This window comes from Girardinichthys multiradiatus, chromosome 5 (assembly GCF_021462225.1).
Source record: "Girardinichthys multiradiatus isolate DD_20200921_A chromosome 5, DD_fGirMul_XY1, whole genome shotgun sequence".
In the NCBI taxonomy this organism is placed as follows: Eukaryota; Metazoa; Chordata; class Actinopteri; order Cyprinodontiformes; family Goodeidae; genus Girardinichthys; species Girardinichthys multiradiatus.
In genome coordinates this window covers 33,591,018-33,613,770 of record NC_061798.1, presented here as the reverse complement: position 1 = coordinate 33,613,770, position 22,753 = coordinate 33,591,018, and positions in this window count along the sequence as shown.

Genomic DNA, 22,753 nt, shown 5'->3' with positions numbered 1-22,753 from the left:
TACTCTATGCATCATATATGCTTTATTTATTTATTTAAGAAAAAAAGACATTTTAAATTAAATGAATCACACAGAGCTAGTTGTGTTACATCTTATTGGCAATATAACTCCTACCACAGGAAACATTCTACCTTCTCTTATGAATAAATTAAACTGCTTACACAGTGCCTTGTCAAGGTATTCATGCCTGCTGAGGTGTTCCATATGTTGAAATGTTACAACCACAAACCTCAATGTGTTTTATTGGGAGTTTTTATTATAAATCAACACCGTTCATAACTTTTATGGACAGGATTTCTAGACGCAGCCAAGGGCCGGAGGGGGTCTGGTTTGGGGACCAGTGGATTTCGTCTCTTCTTTTTGCGGATGACGTGGTCCTGCTGGCCCCCTCTAGCCAAGACCTACAGCATGCGCTGTGGCGGTTCGCAGCCGAGTGTGAAGCGGCTGGGATGAGGATCAGCTCCTCCAAGTCCGAGGCCATGGTACTCGACCGGAAAAGGGTGGCTTGTCCTCTTCAGGTTGGAGGAGAGTTCCTGCCTCAAGTGGAGGAGTTTAAGTATCTCGGGGTCTTGTTCACGAGTGAGGGAAGAATGGAGCGGGAGATTGACAGACGGATCGGTGCAGCTGCCACAGTAATGGGGGCGCTGTGCCGGTCCATTGTGGTGAAGAGAGAGCTGAGCCGAAAAGCAAAGCTCTCAATTTACTGGTCGGTCTACGTTCCTACCCTCACCTATGGCCATGAACTTTGGGTCATGACCGAAAGAACGAGATCACGGAGGTGTTCCAGGCACATCCCACCGGGAGGAGGCCCAGGGGACGGCCCAGGACACGCTGGAGGGACTATGTCTCTCGGCTGGCCTGGGAACGCCTTGGGCTCCCCCTGGAGGAGCTGGAGGAGGTGTCTGGAGAGAGGGACGTCTGGGCGTCTCTGCTGAGTCTGCTGCCCCCGCGACCCGGTCCTGGATAAGCGGAAGACGACGAACGAACGAACGAACAAATTGAAGCTACATTTTTGAAGTAAAAGGAAATTAAATGGTTGTTTTTATTCACAGATATAAACCAGAAAAGTGTATGCCTTAAAATTATTATAAGCCTCACTGAGGCAGTATTTTTATAGCTTCTTTTGCTGCAGCTACAGCAGCAAGTGATTTGGAGTATGCCTCTACTACATCCAGAGACTGAGCCGAGCCATTTTAACACATGAAATGTGCTTTAATTCCTCTAGATATGCTTCTCTCGTCTGTGGTGTTCCCCAAGGGTCCATATTTGGGCCACTACTCTTTTGAATTTACATGTTACCCCTCAGTCAGATTATATGCAATTTTAATATCTCTTTTTATGCGGATGATTCCTACTTTATTTGGCTTTTAACCCATCAGACCTCTCCTCTCTCAATAAACGTATTCTGTGTCTTTCAGAGATAAAATCTTGATCTCTAATAATAATCTAATAATTTTTCTCTTACTCAACAATAATAAAACAGAGGTGATTGGACCTAAGGCTAAAGGGGATCTAATTACTCTTTCTGTTCTTGGTTTTAACTGTACAAAATTAATTTGGGGATGATCTGTGATTCAGACTTTAGTTTTTCTAAACATTTTAATCACCACAACAGCCATTGTTTTAGAATAAGGAATATTGCCTAAATCAGATCAGTCATTTCATTCTTTTGTACAGAAACTTTCATTCGTTCCTTCACCTCCTGCCACCTTCATTATTGTAATTTATTAGTTGCTGGTCTGCATCAAAATTCCCTCAATTATCTAGAACTAATACAAAACCCTGCAGCTAGAGTTCTCACTAGAACCCATGAACATCACCCTGTTCTGCCCTCATTAACTTGGATAACAGTGGTTTTCAGAATACATTTTTAAATTTAACTGTTTGCTTTTAAGTCCATGAATGGTCTTGCTCCATCATATATTTCTGAGCTTCTTACATCTCAGATCCTGTAATCAGCTTTTACTTTCCGCTCCCAGAGCTCGACTGGAGACAGAAGGAGGAAGGGCTTTTATGGTCAAGGCTTCCAGTTTGTGGAAAGCTCTTCCAATAAATATTAGACAGGCTTCCTCATTGTCCTCTTTTAAATCTCTGGTTAAAATTTACTTATATAATATGTCTTTTATTTTATATATTTTATACATAATTGTTTTTTTACTATTTGAATTGATTTTGTTTGTTACATAGTTTTTTTGTATCTTTGATGATGTTTTTATTGATTTATGGAATGTAAAGCATTCGTAACTGCTGTTTAAAAAGGTGCTACACAAATAATCTATTGTTATGAAATTATAATTGTTCTTACATTGACACATTCAGGCACCCGAGCTGTAGATCTCTGCAGCTTCGCCAGTTACCACAGCCCTCTTGAAGGCTTCTCTGAGTAATGATCTCCTTGCCTGTCCTGTAAGTTTGGGTAGGCTTTGTTGTAGAAAACTTTGATTTTACCAAGACAGAGACTGATGATTGTCACTCAGAATCAGCTTTATTATAATCTTGCAAGAGTGAAGGATTTTTTACAGCATTGGAGATGTGCTCAGTAGTGCTGCCAAATTGTTCTGACTAGACAAAGCAAAGGTTCTCCTTATAAGCTACAACAGTTTTCAAGGTAACTCTCATAAGACCTAGAGAGACGAGGTGAAACCTGTTGTCCTAGACATGTTGACAATGGAAATGGAACCTTACACAGTGTGGCATACATGTTATCTCATACAAGTGAATAGGAGAAGGTTGAAAAACCATCTCTGTAAGACTAAACAGAACCATCTGTCCTAACCCTGGAGGCAGAAGAGAATAACACAGAAGGGTTTGAATACTATCAGATCCTGCAAAGTATCTAGTTGAAAAGAAAGCAAGGCACTAAAATTTTCCATAACAGCTTGCAGGTATACAATTAAATTTTCAGATAATGGATTAAATAGTGCTCTTTCAGAGGGTAAATGTTGAGATTTTGCTTTATCTTTATCTCTGACCTGTCTGCTGTGTCCCTTAGTCTTCATGATGCTGTTTGTTCACTGATGTTCTCTAACAAACCTCTGAGGCATCACAGAATATTTATGCTGAGATTGAATTAAACTCAAGTTACTAATGAGGTAAATTCTGAAGGAAGTAGGTTACACTGGAGTTTATTTAGGGTTATCTGAGTAATAGGGTCTGAGAACAAATGCACACCGTACTTCCCTTTTTTTTGTAAAAAAGGAAGAAACATCATTGCAACATTTTCTTTCCAATTTACAATTATGCTTTAATTTGTGTTGGTCTAAAACAGTCAGTCATTTTCTACCGCTTCTTCCATAGTGGGTCATGGGGGAGCTGGTGCCTATCTCCAGCAGTCAATGGGCGAGAGGCAGGGTACACCCTGGACAGGTCACCAGTCCATCACAGGGCAACACACAAACAACCATGCACACACTCATTCATACACCTAAGGGCAATTTAGAGTTACCAATTAACCTAACAGGCATGTCTTTGGACTGTGGGAGGAAGCCAGAGTACCCGGTGAGAACCCACGCATGCATGGGGAGAACATGCAAACTCCATGCAGAAAGACCCCAGGCTGGGAATTGAACCCAGGACCTTCTTGCTGCAAGGCAACAGTGCTATCAACTGCGCCACCGTGCAGCCCTGGTCTGAAACATAAAACTTAAAATGTGAAAATGTTTGATGTTAAGGTACTAATACTTTTACAAGGAACTCTACTCCATACTCCAAACCATGTTTTAAATTTCTTAAATTCTATATCATTTAAAGTGGCATTATAACACACACACCAGACTCTCTGAATGTCATTGCTGTTTTCTTCCAGAAACTGAATCCAAGGTTACTGATTGTGTTCTTTGTCTTGTTCTGGACATACAAAAATACAGCAAAGCGCTGATGTGGAGCTTTTCAGTCCTGTGGAAATCTGTGAATACATTACATGCGCTCGGAGGGCCATACATATTTGATGACTATAAAAAGGTAAGGCTCTGGGAGAGTATGACGGCTCCCCTGCCCTTTTAGTTTGGTTATTACTGTTTCTACCTTGAGCGCAGGGTCTAGTGTCCAAAAAAGCACAAAAGGTGTTTGTATAAACCGAAATCAAGGAACCTTTTCATCTGCGTCCGCCTGATTAAAGCCCCTTCGCCTGATGTTGTCCTGTACTTATGATTCATTTTCTTTCCTATTTAAAGCTTCACCTTTCAAAATGTGCAAAGATAGCTTTTTAAATTGTCCCGTTGGTGTTTTCAGCTGATGTCTAGACAACACTTTAGCATTTTTTTTCCCCTCCCTGAATAAAACGCCCTTTCAGCCTCTCCCTGCTTTACATGTGACTTTGCAGATATGATGAGTGCCCTTGAAAGAAACCTTGGCTTGAATTGCAGTCGAGATGATGGCTATGAGTGCAGCACTTTGGTTACACTACTGCCCCCCTGTGGACTACAAGAAGAAGTGTAACTTGAGCAGAAATTTGAATTGTTAGCTGGAACTATTTTAGTCATTTGGACAGGGAATTCCCCTAAATGACTGCAATAGCAGACAGCTCTGCAAGACAGTGTTGTGCCACATTTACTCCCACCCTTAATAGTTATTTGGAATCAATACCTATTTATTTTACAACATTCTGACCTGTTGAAAGAAATTAATAAATCATAAGTAAAACCTATTAAAAATAAAATAAATAAATAAAACTAATTTGTTGGAACACAACAAATTCTGAAAGAGATTTCCTATCTTCTCATAAGTGCCATGAAAAAAGGTCAGTGAGTACAGGTCCTTCTCAAAATATTAGCATATTGTGATAAAGTTTATTATTTTCCATAATGTCATGATGAAAATTTAACATTCATATATTTTAGATTCATTGCACACTAACTGAAATATTTCAGGTCTTTTATTGTCTTAATACGGATGATTTTGGCATACAGCTCATGAAAACCCAAAATTCCTATCTCACAAAATTAGCATATTTCATCCGACCAATAAAAGAAAAGTATTTTTAATCCAAAAAACATCAACCTTCAAATAATCATGTACAGTTATGCACTCAATACTTGGTTGGGAATTCTATTGCAGAAATTACTGCTTCAATGCGGCATGGCATGGAGGCAATCAGCCTGTGGCACTGCTGAGGTCTTATGGAGGCCCAGGATGCTTCGATAGCGGCCTTTAGCTCATCCAGAGTGTTGGGTCTTGAGTCTCTCAACGTTCTCTTCACAATATCCCACAGATTCTCTATGGGGTTCAGGTCAGGAGAGTTGGCAGGCCAATTGAGCACAGTGATACCATGGTCAGTAAACCATTTACCAGTGGTTTTGGCACTGTGAGCAGGTGCCAGGTCGTGCTGAAAAATGAAATCTTCATCTCCATAAAGCTTTTCAGCAGATGGAAGCATGAAGTGCTCCAAAATCTCCTGATAGCTAGCTGCATTGACCCTGCCCTTGATAAAACACAGTGGACCAACACCAGCAGCTGACACGGCACCCCAAACCATCACTGACTGTGGGTACTTGACACTGGACTTCTGGCATTTTGGCATTTCCTTCTCCCCAGTCTTCCTCCAGACTCTGGCACCTTGATTTCCGAATGACATGCAGAATTTGCTTTCATCCGAAAAAAGTACTTTGGACCACTGAGCAACAGTCCAGTGCTGCTTCTCTGTAGCCCAGGTCAGGCGCTTCTGCCGCTGTTTCTGGTTCAAAAGTGGCTTGACCTGGGGAATGCGGCACCTGTAGCCCATTTCCTGCACACGCCTGTGCACGGTGGCTCTGGATGTTTCTACTCCAGACTCAGTCCACTGCTTCCGCAGGTCCCCCAAGGTCTGGAATCGGCCCTTCTCCACAATCTTCCTCAGGGTCCGGTCACATTCAGATGATTAGGTTCATAGCTCGTTTAGAGACCCTTTTAATGATATGCTAATTTTGTGAGATAGGAATTTTGGGTTTTCATGAGCTGTATGCCAAAATCATCCGTATTAAGACAATAAAAGACCTGAAATATTTCCGTTAGTGTGCAATGAATCTAAAATATATGAATGTTAAATTTTCATCATGACATTATGGAAAATAATGAACTTTATCACAATATGCTAATATTTTGAGAAGGACCTGTATTTGTCCCCTTAAAGAATTTTTTTTTTGGTCACTCTTAAGTCTTTCAGATTATCAAACTAATTTTGATATCGGGCAAAGATAACCAAAGAACACATAAGATATAGTTTTCATTTGATGGTTGTATTTATTTAGGGAAAAAACAAAATCTTTCCAAACCAATTTACATTTGTCCCCTTTTGAAATCATGAATTAGTGCATTTTTTGGTTCAGTTTTAATACTGACACCCTGGCCTGAATACTGCCTCACCTGGGAAATAAAAAAAAAAACACTTAAACAGAATCTGTTCAGGCACTTTAAGCAGGCCAAAATATAAAAAAAACTAGTGGAAGTTTTCGGAAGATTTTGCACTATTGCGTCAAACTAACACAGCATTTCAGAAAAACAAAAAAAAAACTTAAACCTATAGCCAAACATGGTGGTGGTGTGGTGCTCTGAGACTGCCTTGGTTTTTCAGTTCCTGGATGACTTCCTGTAATTAATGGAACCAATGTTCTTGACTTGAAGCTCAAGCATACTTGTGTTTTTTAGCAGGACAAATTATTCAAAGCTCACCAGCAAGTCCACCTCTTAAGGGCTAAAAAAAATCAAAATGAAGGTTTTGGAGAGGCCTAGTCAAAGTCTGGGCTTAAATCTGGTTAAGATCCTAAACCAGAACCTTAAACAGGCTATTTATGCTGGAAAATCCTAATATGTACAACCACCCTATTAAAATAACCCCAATGCTATTTTTAATAAATATGCAGTATTTTTTACTTATGCTATAAATGTGTCCCTTACTGTAGTCTCTTATTATTTATGTTTTTGCCATTTGCCCTTCACTTTACTGCTAATACATCTGAATTTCCCCACTGTGGGACAATAAAGGATATTTCTGTCTATCATCTTCTATCTATTGAATTACCATTTGAGTGCACCAAACATTGCACCCAAGCAGTTTTTTGTTAGTGGTAGCATGCTGTGATAAAGTTTTTGCCCCCTCATATATTTCTCTTTTTTTGCTTTTTTGTCTCACAGCTACATTACATTGGGGTTTTCAGGCATTAACAGTTCATTTAAGGTCATGCCCCGGCTTCTCAATCAGATTTAAGTATGGACTTTGACTATTCCACTCCAAAACCGTTGTTTTGATTCGGGGGCAATGTTACACTTTTATGTGTCAGGGAGTAGTCGCTCTAAAACACAGCTTTACAAATATTTTAAAGCGACAAAATATTTACAGAGTTGACATTTTAAACTGTCTTTAATCTCCTATATTAGCTAATAACGCAGCTAGCATTACTAAAAAAGCAGTCTATATGTGTATATTCTTTATAATCTATAAAATGTATAGTGCCGTGAGAAGGTTTTTTCCCCTGGTATAGATATTTTTGTCTTTATCTGCCTTGTCATGCTTAAATGTTTCATATCAGCAAGCAAATTTAAAATGTAACAGAGATAACCTGAAAGAACATAAAAAAAGGCCCCTTAAACTTAATATGTTGTAGAAAAACTGTTTAATTTTAAATAGCTTTTTACATTTCTGTACTTCCTCTGGCTTTAAAATCCTAATGAGCTGAAAATAGCTAACTATGAATTCCCTTCCACACTGAAGAGTGTTGTTGTTATTGTGACCTGGTAGCACTTAGTTAAAGTTTCATTAACTGACCAAAAGAACAGATTTCAGAGGATTGTGGCCAGCTGGTCAAGCTAAAAATTGGGAGATCCTGAACACCTACCAATCTCTCTGAGCATCTAGAACAACACCTGATTCTGTAGTGAAATGTTCTTTCATAGGGGCAGAAAAATCTCTGAAAACCACATAGGTCAGATACAGGTTAAAATACCCAATTTAAATTTATTAAACCAGATAAAATAAGTGGTCAGCTCCTCTCCAGGAGTGTTCAAACTGGTATTTATTTTGAATGGAAACACAAACACACAGTTCAATGTCACAGCAGAAATAAGAATCCCTAGAGTTTTTTCAACCAGTCCTGTTGGAGTGGAGAGCGTCTTATCAACGCAGAGATAACAGAAGGATTTCCTTTCCCGAGCCTAAGCAACCACACAACATCAGCAAAACAAACAAAGCAGATAAACAAATTGTACCTGGTGTCACACATTGTCACAAGTCCTGCGCATGACCTGTTCTGCAAATCTCTTTTGCTGCTTTGCTCTGCAGCAGATATTTTCTCACTTAATACCATTTGTGAAAAATGCCATAAATATGAATTGGGAAACAGTAAAATACCTCCTGTTGTTTGCTGTTAAATTGCTAGTTTATATCTTATTTAATTTAATAAACAACAGATTGATTCACTTCACAATTTATCAGTATGTTTGCAAGAGAGTCTGTGCAGATTTCAGTACTGTATCAGCAGATAGAAAGTGTTTAATTTGCTATTTTTTAACAGATGTAGTAAAACATCTTTCATGGATGATAAAAAATGGAGGACCTGCACAGACCAGCTTAGATGGGAAAATATGTTGATAGAACTATTAGTTGGGCAGTCCACAAAACCACCTTTATTACAGAGTGACAGAAAGTTATTGTTGAAAGAAAGAAAGTTCTGTTTCCAGTTTTCCACAGCAAACATGTTGAAGGAGGTGCCAGCTCAGAGACCAAAATGAACGTTTTTGGCCTACTTGCAAAAGTGTTGTGGAAAACTAACATTACACATCACCCTGAAAATACCACTCCTTCCACAAAACATGGTGGTGGCAGCATCATACTGTGTGGATGCATTTCTTTGGCAGGGACAGGGAAGTTGGATGGAGCAAAATACAGAGCAATGAACACAATCTGGTAAGAGCTGCCAAAGACTTGAGCCTGGGTGAAGCTTCACTTTCCAAAGTCCAGACCTAAATTGTATTAAAAATATGTGGCATAATTAAAAATTGATGTGAAAAAACGTTTACTCTGCATATCTTTAAAGGCGATCGACAATGAATTGTGAGAAAACAATCAAAAGGTGGTTCTACAAGTGTTTTGACTCAGAGAGGGCTAAAAACATATTTTTAGATTTTTGTTTGTAAGAAATGCTGAAAACCACATACTCTTTTTCTAACCATTAATCATCACTGCTTTGTGTTGCTGTATCACATAAAAGCCCAAAACAATACATTACAGTTTGTCATGCTATGTGATAAAATGTGGGAAAGTTTTGCAAAAGCACAGCACAGGGTTCAGAAAGTTGCTGCCGGTTTGTTCGATAAGAAAGGTCTACTTCCCTTGAATGTTAATGCTCATGTCAATAAACCGTAGAAGTCAAGAGGAGCAGTTGGAGAAAGCATTATTACAGGCACCAATCAGTCCTGCAGAAACGACGGTGATGGAGCTGAACGTCAGATACCACTGCACCGCCCACGCCGAGAACATTCCCACAGATTTACATCACTCATCGTAAAGAGCAAAGCTGTATTTTTGTGAAATCCAGGAAAGAAGAAGCAATCAAAGCTTCAGGAATACAGCAAGAAATGTTCTCTGTGTGCATGTCCCACTGCGTCACACATATACACACACTCTCCTTCACTGTGACTCATATACTACCTCAAACCTTCACACCCAGCTATTGATGTGTAAGCACTCTGGAACTGACCCTCTTTATCTTTCATGACTTCCTGCTCAGATTTAGGCCCTCCATTCTTAAAACGCCCCCCCCCTCAGCACTTTCATTTTCCCACCCAGCCTCCTGTTCCCAGCTCACTCCCAAAGAACGCCCAATATCTTATGCAACCCCTAACCTAGGTTGAGGGGTGAACCAGCCCTGCAATGCAGCAGAGTAATAAAATAAACAGCAGCGTGTGAGGGCGGCAGCCCAGACAAAGCACTGCAACCGTGACAAGCTGTTTGCTGTGCACTAGTACTTCTATGAATCCAGTTTTAAAGCTTTATTACTTTTCTCTTTCTTTCTTCATATTTTGCCCATAAAGAAAAAAGCTTAATTTTTCTCCATTGTAAATCTTTTTAAAACTGTTCCACCACCCTTTATGTCTTTATCAAAACACACATGTGTTCCCCTGACCGAGCACACACCTGCCTGATGCTGAGATGCATCAATGTCAACCTATGCAGATACAACATGTGACTGCAACTCCGGCAGTGCATTTGTGACAACCTCCATCCAAATGCACGTGTAGGCTATGTCCTGCTGCCTGGTTGCCAGGCTTCCTTGCGTAGCTGTGCTTTGGTCTGCGTGCGCAATCTAATAGAAGTAACATTAACACTTCCGTTTTCTATTCCAAAAAATAAAAGCCTTGAAAACAGATTGAGGCTCTAAAACGATAATTGAATTATAGGTTATAGCTTGTGAAATGATAAATGATTGTATCAGTAATTATAAGTCAAGGAAAAGCCAGTCAATATTTGTATAAATGTTGTTTTTGTGGAATCTACATTTATTTATTTATTTGAGACTGGAAATTATAATTTTAACAGTAATGAATAAATAAATGAATAAGAAGACAATCATCATAACAGCAATCAATAATTAAATACATTTGTCATAAAATATTTTTTCTTCAGAGTGAGCAACTTTCTGTAGCTATTATAGAAACTGTGTGCAACAATCTAAACAAAATAGCTTGATTTAGAGGTTCTATTTATTTTTTGTGTTATCTTATTGAATCTTACATTCACTTCACTCAAACAATTTGTACTTTTTAATTACATTACTTTTGAAAATATATTTGGAACCTTTTGCAATTTCCATTTAATGATTTAAACTGTTCCGTAGATTGATGCCTCTTACTTAAACATAGTTTAACAGTCTTGTCTTAATGCAGATAAGCCTGAACTTTTGCTGTTTTCCAAATCCAGAAATCAATTGCAAAAAGTCAAAATAAGTTTTGTTTTTCTTTCAGTGTAAAAAAGCAGCTTATTGCTGCAACATTTTTAACTGTATGAGATTATGGAGATCTTTTATTTGCATTATGTGCATAATCTTCATACAGTTGATACTGCTTATCATGCTGCTCTCAGGTTCATCACTAACTGTAAAGCACTGACGCATCAGTGTGAGCTATAATCTGCTCTGGCCACGAAACAGTCACTGGCTTAATTTAATTCATGAAGCAATACTTGGGCTACTGCCGTCGTTCATACAGGTCCTTCTCAAAATATTAGCATATTGTGATAAAGTTCATTATTTTCCATAATGTCATGATGAAAATTTAACATTCATATATTTTAGATTCATTGCACACTAACTGAAATATTTCAGGTCTTTTATTGTCTTAATACGGATGATTTTGGCATACAGCTCAAGAAAACCCAAAATTCCTATCTCACAAAATTAGCATATCATTAAAAGGGTCTCTAAACGAGCTATGAACCTAATCATCTGAATCAACAAGTTAACTCTAAACACCTGCAAAAGATTCCTGAGGCCTTTAAAACTCCCAGCCTGGTTCATCACTCAAAACCCCAATCATGGGTAAGACTGCCGACCTGACTGCTGTCCAGAAGGCCACTATTGACACCCTCAAGCAAGAGGGTAAGACACAGAAAGAAATTTCTGAACGAATAGGCTGTTCCCAGAGTGCTGTATCAAGGCACCTCAGTGGGAAGTCTGTGGGAAGGAAAAAGTGTGGCAGAAAACGCTGCACAACGAGAAGAGGTGACCGGACCCTGAGGAAGATTGTGGAGAAGGGCCGATTCCAGACCTTGGGGGACCTGCGGAAGCAGTGGACTGAGTCTGGAGTAGAAACATCCAGAGCCACCGTATTCTTATAGGGTTTTTTTTTTTTGTAGCATACTATGTAACTTTATTGTTCTTGCTGCTGCCTATCTTGGCCAGGACTACCTTAAAAAGATGTGTGTGACCTCAGTGGGATCTTCCTGTTAAAATAAAGGTTTAAATAAATCAAATAAACACACTGTTCTTACCGGAGAGTTTATCAAACATAAAGACTGTATTTTCTTAAACAATATTTATTATTTACAAGTAATGCATTATTTTTTGCTTTATACATAATCTGGGATAATCCAAAAACTACACAGTCATGAAACCTTTATTTATTTAACTTAGTAAAAGTACATTTGTTGACTTTCTATTTTTAATCTTGATAATAATTATGGCTCATTTTGAAGTATGAAAACTGTATTTATAATGGTTTTATATGTTTCTTTTCACTTTGAAACAGTAGATTATTTATGAACAAAAGAAAACAGTTTGAATACATTTCAAAATTCACTTTAAAGACTGATTTTGTTCATTTTTTTTATTTCATTAATGACATCATTTATTTTTTCTGTTTATGATTACTCCGAGATATTTAACTCGGAGTAATCAATATATTTTTTAACAAATGTAAAAATATTGAATAACATATACAAAAATGTTAAGATTTTAAAGGCTGTTATTATATTCGTTCGTTCGTTCGTTCGTTCGTCGTCTTCCGCTTATCCAGGACCGGGTCACGGGGGCAGCAGACTCAGCAGAGACGCCCAGACGTCCCTCTCTCCAGACACCTCCTCCAGCTCCTCCAGGGGGAGCCCAAGGCGTTCCCAGGCCAGCCGAGAGACATAGTCCCTCCAGCGTGTCCTGGGCCGTCCCCTGGGCCTCCTCCCGGTGGGACGTGCCTGGAACACCTCCCGAGGAAGGCGTCCAGGAGGCATCCGGTATAGATGCCCGAGCCACCTCAACTGGCTCCTCTCAATGTGGAGGAGCAGCGGCTCTACTCCGAGCTCCTCCCGGATGGCCGAGCTCCTCACCCTATCTCTAAAGGAGTGCCCGGCCACCCTACGGAGGAAGCTCATTTCAGCCGCTTGTATCCGTGATCTCGTTCTTTCGGTCATGACCCAAAGTTCATGGCCATAGGTGAGGGTAGGAACGTAGACCGACCAGTAAATTGAGAGCTTTGCTTTTCGGCTCAGCTCTCTCTTCACCACAATGGACCGGCACAGCGCCCCCATTACTGTGGCAGCTGCACCGATCCGTCTGTCAATCTCCCGCTCCATTCTTCCCTCACTCGTGAACAAGACCCCGAGATACTTAAACTCCTCCACTTGAGGCAGGAACTCTCCTCCAACCTGAAGAGGACAAGCCACCCTTTTCCGGTCGAGTACCATGGCCTCGGACTTGGAGGAGCTGATCCTCATCCCAGCCGCTTCACACTCGGCTGCGAACCGCCACAGCGCATGCTGTAGGTCTTGGCTAGAGGGGGCCAGCAGGACCACGTCATCCGCAAAAAGAAGAGACGAAATCCACTGGTCCCCAAACCAGACCCCCTCCGGCACTTGGCTGCGTCTAGAAATCCTGTCCATAAAAGTTATGAACAGGACCGGCGACAAAGGGCAGCCCTGCCGGAGTCCAACATGCACTGGGAACAGGTCCGACTTAGTGCCGGCAATGCGGACCAAACTCCTGCTCTGCTCGTACAGGGACCGGATGGCCCCTAATAAAGGGCCCCCGATTCCATACTCCTGGAGCACCCCCCACAGGGCATCACGAGGGACACAGTCGAATGCCTTCTCCAGGTCCACAAAACACATGTGAACCGGTTGGGCAAACTCCCATGAACCCTCGAGCACCCTGTAGAGGGTAGAGAGCTGGTCCAGTGTTCCACGGCTGGGACGAAAACCACACTGTTCCTCCTGAAGCCGAGGTTCGACTATCAGTCGGACTCTCCTCTCCAATACCCTGGCGTAGGCCTTACCAGGGAGGCTGAGGAGTGTGATCCCCCTGTAGTTGGAACACACCCTCCGGTCCCCCTTCTTATAAAGGGGGACCACCACCCCAGTCTGCCAGTCCAGAGGCACTGTCCCCGACCGCCACGCAATGTTGAAGAGGCGTGTCAACCATGACAGCCCTACAACATCCAGACACTTGAGGTACTCAGGGCGGATCTCATCCACCCCCGAAGCCTTGCCACCGCGGAGCTTTTTAACCACCTCGGCGACTTCAGCCTGGGTGATGAAAGAATCCAACCCCGAGTCCCCAGCCTCTGTTTCCACCACGGAATGCGTGATGGCAGGATTGAGGAGACCCTCGAAGTACTCCTTCCACCGCCCGATAATGTCCTCAGTCGAGGTCAGCAGTCTCCCGCCCCCACTATAAACAGTGTTGGCAAAGCACTGCTTCCCCCTCCTGAGGCGCCGGACGGTTTGCCAGAATCGCTTCGAGGCCAACCGGTAGTCCTTCTCCATGGCCTCACCGAACTCTTCCCAGGCCCGAGTTTTTGCCTCTGCCACAGCCCGGGCCGCAGCACGCTTGGCCTCACGGTACCCGTCAGCCGCCTCAGGAGTCCCACAAGCCAACCACAGCCGATAGGACTCCTTCTTCAACTTAACAGCATCCCTTACTGCCCGTGTCCACCACTGGGTTCTGGGATTGCCGCCACGACAGGCACCGCAGACCTTACGGCCGCAGGTATGGGCAGCAGCATCGACAATAGATGCAGAGAACATGGTCCACTCGGACTCTATGTCTCCAACATCCCCCGGGATCTGGTCGAAGCTCTCCCGGAGGTGGGAGTTGAATACATCCCTGGCCGAGGGCTCCGCCAGGCGTTCCCAGCAGACCCTCACTATGCGCTTGGGCCTGCCGAGTCTGTCCGGCTTTCTCCTCCTCCAGCGGATCCAACTCACCACCAGGTGATGATCAGCTCAGCCCCTCTCTTCACCCGAGTGTCCAAAACATGCGGCCGAAGGTCTGATGATACGACAACAAAGTTGATCATCGACCTCCTGCCTAGGGTGTCCTGGTGCCAAGTGCACTGATGGACACCCTTATGTTTGAACATGGTGTTCGTTATGGACAATCCGTGACTAGCACAGAAGTCCAATAACAAAACACCACTCAGATTCAGATCGGGGAGGCCATTCCTCCCGATCACGCCTCTCCAGGTGTCACTGTCGTTCCCCACGTGGGCGTTGAAGTCCCCCAGCAGAATAATGGAGTCCCCGGGAGGGGCACTATCCAGCACCCCCGACAGGGACGCCAAAAAGGCAGGGTACTCTGCACTACCACTCGGCCCGTAGGCTGAAATGATAGTCAGAGACCTCTCCCCAACCCGAAGGCGCAGGGATACAACCCTCTCATCCACTGGGGTAAACCCCAACACGAGACGGCTGAGCTGGGGGGCAACAAGCAAACCCACACCAGCCCGCCGCCTCTCCCCGTGGGCCACTCCAGAGTAGAAGAGAGTCCAACCCCTCTCAAGGAGATGGGTTCCAGAGCCCACGCTGTGCGTGGAGGCGAGCCCGACTATTTCTAGTCGATATCTCTCGACCTCCCGCACAAGCTCAGGCTCCTTCCCCCCCAGCGAGGTGACATTCCACGTCCCTAGAGCCAGCCTAAGCATCCGGGGATCGGGCCGTTGAGGTCTCCACCTTCGTCCGCCACCCAATACTCTTTGCACAGGTCCCTCACGGTTCCCCCTGCAGGTGGTGGGCCCACTGGGGGATGGCCTCGCGTCTCTCGTTCGGGCTTGGCCCGGCCGGGTCCCGCGAGGAGCAACCCGGCCACCAGGCGCTCTCCGACGAGACTCGACCCCAGGCCTGGCTCCAGGGTGGGACCCCGGCTCCGCCGTACCGGGCGACGTCACGTGCCTCGATATTGTGTTCTTCATGAGGGGTTCTTGAACCATTCTTTGTCTGACCCATCACCTAGAACCTGTTTGCCATGGGAGACCCTACCAGGGGCATTTAGGCCCCAGACAACATAGCCTCTAGGATCATTTGAGCACTCAAACCCCTCCACCACGTTAAGGTGACGGTTCAAGGAGGGGTGTTATTATATATATACACCAAATTTTTGAAGCACTGTCTGTAAATGGTTTTATTTTTGTGTTAATTTTTTAAGCAACTGGAGCTATGTTATTATATATATACACCAAATTTTCTAAAAAGAAACTTCCTTCTCATAGCCTTAGCAGTTCGCTCTAGCATGGTATGTGTCAACTTCAAGGTAAAGCCCTGAATTATTGTGTCCAAATCTTGTCAAATTAGTGCTTCGATTTGATTATGCATTAAGATTCTAGGCAGGGGTCTGGCTTTTAGCTCAGAGCCAAAGCACATAATGACTTAAAAGGGATTAGTAAAGCATAATTTAGATATTTAATGGGAACTCATAATAAACCAATAGGTGTCAAAATAGAGGTGATAGCTCTTTGCTGTTTTTTCAAAGCTTTCAAGAATTGTTTAAGGTAATGAATGTATTTTTGAGACGATAAGTCAAGCAAGTTGGCAGTAGCAAGGTAAACACTGAGTCGGGGCTTTTATTTTGAAAGTCCGCGCCTTGAATATCCGGCTTAGCTCCGATGCCGGTGTTGTGCCGTAAAGTGATGGTCTGCCAAAAACTGATCGGGTAAGTCCCCGCGAAGGAGCGAGCAGTGAGAGGGGGAGGAGCTTGCTGCAGGAGCGCGCCCAGCGCCCAGCCTGTCAGCTGAGTGTCTGGTTTTGAGAGTTTCTTTTTTGGTGGTTTACCTCTTGAAGTCAACAAAAGAAAGACAAATAAAACAGTTATATCTGTATGGTCAATGTTACAGCAAAGGCGTGTCTAGGTATTTCACCTGCCAAAAAGTGATTAAGGCTTGTTTCCTGACCCATAAAATGCAATTTCTGCCTAAAATAACTTTATTTCATTCAAAGGGAATATACTTTACTGATCCTGCAACAAACAATCATTCCCACACTGAAAAAGGTCCCCAAATGGACCAAATAGGACTATTTCACCTGCCAAAAATTGATCATGTATTATTTTCTTACTCATGAGACACTATTTCTGTCTAAAATTGCTTCATTTCATTGAGGTGGGTCATATTTAAGACATCTTGCTGAGCACAGACATTCCCACACTAAAATAAATCCCCAAAAGTACAATTTGGGGGTATTTCACCTGCCGAAAACTGATTACAGCTTAGTCTATGACCCATGGAATAATATTTCTGTCTAAAAGTGCTTTATTTTATTTAGGGGGATCATATTTAAGACATCTTGCTGAGCACAGACCTGCCCACACTAAAAAAAAATCCCCAAAAGTACAATTTGGGGGTATTTCACCTGCCAAAAATCGATTATGGATTATTCTATGACCCATGGAATGTAATTTCTGTCTAAAGGTGCTTTATTTTATTTAGGGGGATCATATTTAAGACATCTTGCTGAGCACAGACACTCCCACACTAAAAAAGATCCCCAAAAGTACAATTTGGGGGTATTTCACCTGCCGAAAACTGATTACAGCTTATTCTATGACCCATGGAATAATATTTCTGTCTAAAGGTGCTTTATTTTATTTAGGGGGATCATATTTAAGACATCTTGCTGAGCACAGAGCCTCCCACACTGAAAAAGATCCCCAAAAGTACAATTTGGGGGTATTTTACCTGCCAAAAAGTGATCATGTCTGTGGGTTACTTTTTGTAGATCTAAGTCTTACACTGGAACAAAAAAAAAAAAAAACTAAGAAGCTGCAGGTGCACTCACAGCTCCTTTTTGGTTAATATTTAAGTTAGATACCATTTTTGTTTCACTTTGACTTGAGTTTTTTTTTTTTTTTTTTGTCGTTACAAGCCCTTCCACTTACCCATGTTTATTTGCAAACAAGCTATCCACCTCAAATGGCTTTACAATGAATTTTTGCCAGACTAATCTGCCTTTAAATGTCTTTCCTGTAGGTGTTATTATCCAAAGCATGCCACACTCATTTCAATGTGTTAAACACCCCAAAAATGGCTGACATAGGACAGTTTCACTCATGAAAAAGTGACAGAAACCCACAAAAGATCTATTCTTTATTTTTACATACCTGGTAGTCCTGGTCTCATTTCAACTGAAACTTTTTCAAGAGATCATGACCAAGATTTCTTGTACAAATAACTTATTTTATGCTATCACTTCAGAATCTATCAACATCTGCGAACACATTTGTATGCTCAAATCAAAAATGTAAACAACACAGCTTCAAAAAGTGAACTGACTTAATTTTGATCAAACAAGATTTAAAATGAACAAAAAAATTCAACTTGAAATATTTGTTCCTCTCAGAAATCAAAATACATATATAGAAAAATAGGCTTTGCAACTGTCGGTTTTACTTACATCTTGACAAGAGGCAATATGCAACAGAACCCTCGATACATTAACACAACTTTTTCTTTCATTGACATGCCTCACAGACAAATGTTCCTGTATTGGGTTGAACTGCATCTTCACGCAGTTTTGGTGGAACCATCTTGGGCACACATCACATCCAATCTGTGTTGGACAAAGAGACAAAAACAAACCGTTGGCAACATATTGATTTTAGAAAATTTGTGTCAGTGCACTTTGTTATTCTGAGGCTTATTACATTTTATGGAATTTTAAAATTAAGTATTTTCATCTTTCATATACTTTAAACATGTTAAATGTTACTCAGTTAGTGTCACCATCCATCAGTCCACAAAAATAACATAAGTTTGTCAAGTCCTCTACATACAGGTCCTTCTCAAAATATTAGCATATTGTGATAAATTTCATTATTTTCCATAATGTCATGATGAAAATTTAACATTCATATATTTTAGATTCATTGCACACTAACTGAAATATTTCAGGTCTTTTATTGTCTTAATACGGATGATTTTGGCATACAGCTCATGAAAACCCAAAATTCCTATCTCACAAAATTAGCATATTTCATCCGACCAATAAAAGAAAAGTGTTTTTAATACAAAAAACGTCAACCTTCAAATAATCATGTACAGTTATGCACTCAATACTTGGTCGGGAATCCTTTTGCAGAAATGACTGCTTCAATGCGGCGTGGCATGGAGGCAATCAGCCCGTGGCACTGCTAAGGTCTTATGGAGGCCCAGGATGCTTCGATAGCGGCCTTTAGCTCATCCAGAGTGTTGGGTCTTGAGTCTCTCAACGTTCTCTTCACAATATCTTGAATGGACAACAGCGTTCATTAAGTCATGAAATTTTACCACAGGCATCCAGTGATGGCTTTGATTGACTATCCCTATGAGATACTTGTACAAGCATGGGTCAATCTGAAGGTTAGAAAAAAATAAAAGTCTTTAAATTATGAGGGTACTTCAACATTAAGCATAAGACCAAAAAAGATCTCTTACTCTTATCTTTGGTTTCTTTTGTGGCCAGATGTTTGTCATTTCAAAGGAATCAATGACAAAGGCCCTTTCCGTGTTTTTGTCATTGAATTTCTTTACAAGCAGGGTCAGGTATGCATTGATAACCTAGCGTACAAAAACAAAACCTTCAAGTTTCATTTACAAGATGTTGAAGTCAGTAGTTCTGAATATATTGACATCTTACCTCACTTTCAACTTCTTTTTGAGGGACAGTGTTGTAAATGTCACTGAAGAATAATTTGTAGGGTCCAATTTTGGAGACTAGAAGATAGATTTTTTTTACCCTCCCATGCATCTTTCACATCTGTCATGAAACATCAATATTTGATTTTTTTTTTTCCGTTAATCTTCAGCTTTAAATCCAAATCAATTTGAAAGGATTCCACAATATCTCAATACTATTGTTCCTTTAAATCTTGTTTAATCTGATTTGGTCTTCTCAATGTTTGTGTTTAACTGTGTTGGAAATAAATCCTCATCATGATTATTATCTAAATAAAAACTGTTTATATGTTAGGTCAGTATGTTGCTCTACCATTGCAGCACGCTCATGCAGACTTTGACTTGCTTTCAAATAGAACACTCCATATAGTTTATCATAAGCATAAATTTAATCTGTCTTAGCATTTTCAATAGAGCTATGATAACTTGTATTGTTTGATTTCATGTTGAAACTTACTTTGGATAAATGAGGTGTTCACTGTGGACTCTGCCATGGAGTCTGGAGGAGCCTTGGACTGGGCCATGGACTGGCCTATGGATGGGGCTGTGGAGGCCGGTGGGGCCGTAGACGGGGCAGTGGAGGCTGGAGGGGTTGTTGTGGTGGCTGCAGAGGCCGTGGACAGGGCCGTGGAGGCGGGTGGACCCGGTGGAGCCATAGACGGGGCTGTGGTGGTGGCTGCAGGGGCCGTGGAGGCTGGAGGGTCCAAGGTGGTGGATGCAGGGACCGTTGAGGCAGGTGGGGCCAGTGGAGCCATAGACGGGGCCGTGGTGGTGGCTGCAGGGGCCGTGGGTGCTGCAGGAACCGTGGACGGGGCTGTGGAGGCTGGAGAGGCCAAGGACGAGACTTGAGGGGAAGTGGACGAGGATGGAACTTCATAAGTCTTCCGGGGCATCCTGGGTTTCTCCTCCGAGTATAACATCAGATGATCCATGTTAATTTTGTGTTTGATGACACCCTGGTTGTCTTGGAGATCCACACTTTTTCCAGTAATATATACTATAATGTAGGGCCCCAGGTAGTTGGGGTCCAACTTTCCTCCTTTTCTCTGTTGGCTCCTCACGTTAAGCTGCCACACTTTCATCCCTACATGGAATTTAGCGGTTGTTTTGCCTGTGCTGTTTTTAATCACGTTTGGAAGACAACACAGCCTGAATGACTTCATCCCGTTTTAGAATGTTTTCATGTCCTCCTCCACAGACAAGTTGTCCTCCACACTGTTGTCAACCTTTGAAATGAGTATCAGGTAAATAAACATTTTGAGGAATGGCACTACATGAAAAAAGTTGTTGCTTTTATGTTTGTATGTAAACCTCACCCTGTAATCCTCAGGGATTTCAACAGGATACCTTGCTTCTCTCCCGAACATCATAAAATATGGTGATAACTTTGTTGTCACCTGACGCCTGGTTCTGAGGCCAAATAACACTGCATCTAAATGCTTGTCCCACACCTCTGGTTTGCCCTCGACCAGTTTAGATAGTGCTCTAAATGAACAATGGACAAGAATTTGAAATTCTATCTAAAAGCACTTGATAACATTAATGGTAAGGAAAACAAATTCAACGAAATGTTTGTACAAAAACGTTTACCTCTGTATGGTGCCATTCATTCTTACCACCAGTCCATTTGTTTGTGGATGGTACGGTGCACAAAGACTCCTTCAGATGCCCAGCTTCTCACACACCTTTCTGTTGGTTAAAAACGATTATTGCAAAACAAAAATGCATGTTGTCAACATATGAATGCGAAAAATTGTAAATGTGAGCGTTAGGTCACATTTGAAGTTCTATTTACTTAACTTATAACTAGGTGAAGTTATACTTACTTCATTCACAAACTCCTTTCCATGATCAGTGAGGATCCGCTTTGGTGCCTCAAACTGATACACAAACTTAAGAAGGCACTCAGTCACCTCCTCAGCACTTTTGCTCTTTAAAGGATAAGCTTGTGGCCACTTGGTGTAGTAATCAATCATTACACAGATGTACTGTTATCCACCAATTGTAGTTTGAAGTTTTCCCACGAGATCCATGCCAACCAATTCAAAAGAGTGAGTTACCTTAATCAGAATCAGCTTTATTTGCCAGGCATGTGTACACATACAAGAAATTTGAATTTGGATTGTACAATGCTCATAATGTGCATACTTATACAATAACACAATAACAAAGAAAAAAGTCAGGCTACAAAATATATGAGCAGCAGTTTCCGTTAACGTAGTTTTCCCACTGAGGCTTCGTACTGATTTTAATGTCCTCTCAATATATTATAAGTTATGATGTCTGTCTGTTTATATAAAAGAATATCAAGCTTACCTTTATTGGTGTGTACTCCACCTCTTGCTTAATTGTCACTTTGCTAGCCTGGCATGCCACACACTGACTCACCCGAGAGGAAAAATGACATCACATTTCAGAAGATTTGAAATTAATTAAAACCAATCTAGTAGATAACGTCATTTCTATTTACGTATTACATGCAGTTGTTAACTTCGTAAGAAAGACATTACAAATACTTAACATAATAACAAGAGTGTAAAGCTGCATACTGACCCACAAATCTATGTCTTCAGACATCCCAGGCCAGTAAAACCGTAGAGAAATAGCTTCTCTTGTTTTTTTTTTGACTACAGTGTGCACCACTGATGCTGGCATGAAAACCCTGGAAGACTTCATTGGCTTCATTCTGACCAACTAAAATCTTGGCTTTTACTAAATTAGCCTGGCCTCTGTGGCGAATGTAGAATAATTGTCCATCTGTCATAGGTGAGAGGAATCCAAAATGTTTACATTGTTATACATTTCTAATATCTGATATGTATTTTTGTTATGTAACAAGGGGCTGACTGTATGCTCAACATGGTGAATTGAAGGATTTAATGAAGATAATGACAACTTACAGGACAGCAAACAGGTATGGAGACAGACCAGACAAACCAGGCTATAAAGATCAGTGGTGCTTATGCACTCACATGCAATTAGGACTGTGAACATTTCCCTAATTATGCTCGTTAACTAATCAAGACCAACAAAAGTTGTCAGAAGACCTTCATAAATAGGGAACTAAGATATAGTGAAAAAACATCAAATAAAACACATATTGAATTTTCTTTCTAATTAACAGGGCAATTGCTCTATCATAAAATTAATTTGAGGAAAAACAATTAAAATTAGCCAAGGTTTTACACAACTTACCTAATTCATTTTTTGGTTGGATATAAACAGATAATATTCATACATTCCACAAGAAACTCTGTCAAAGATAAGACTATCAATGAAAAGCATTTAATTCAATCAGGTTATATGCGCAAGTAATATGCCCAATAACAACCTAGACTACTAACTGACCTTGGAGCTCGAAGCTCTGCCCTTTTCGGTG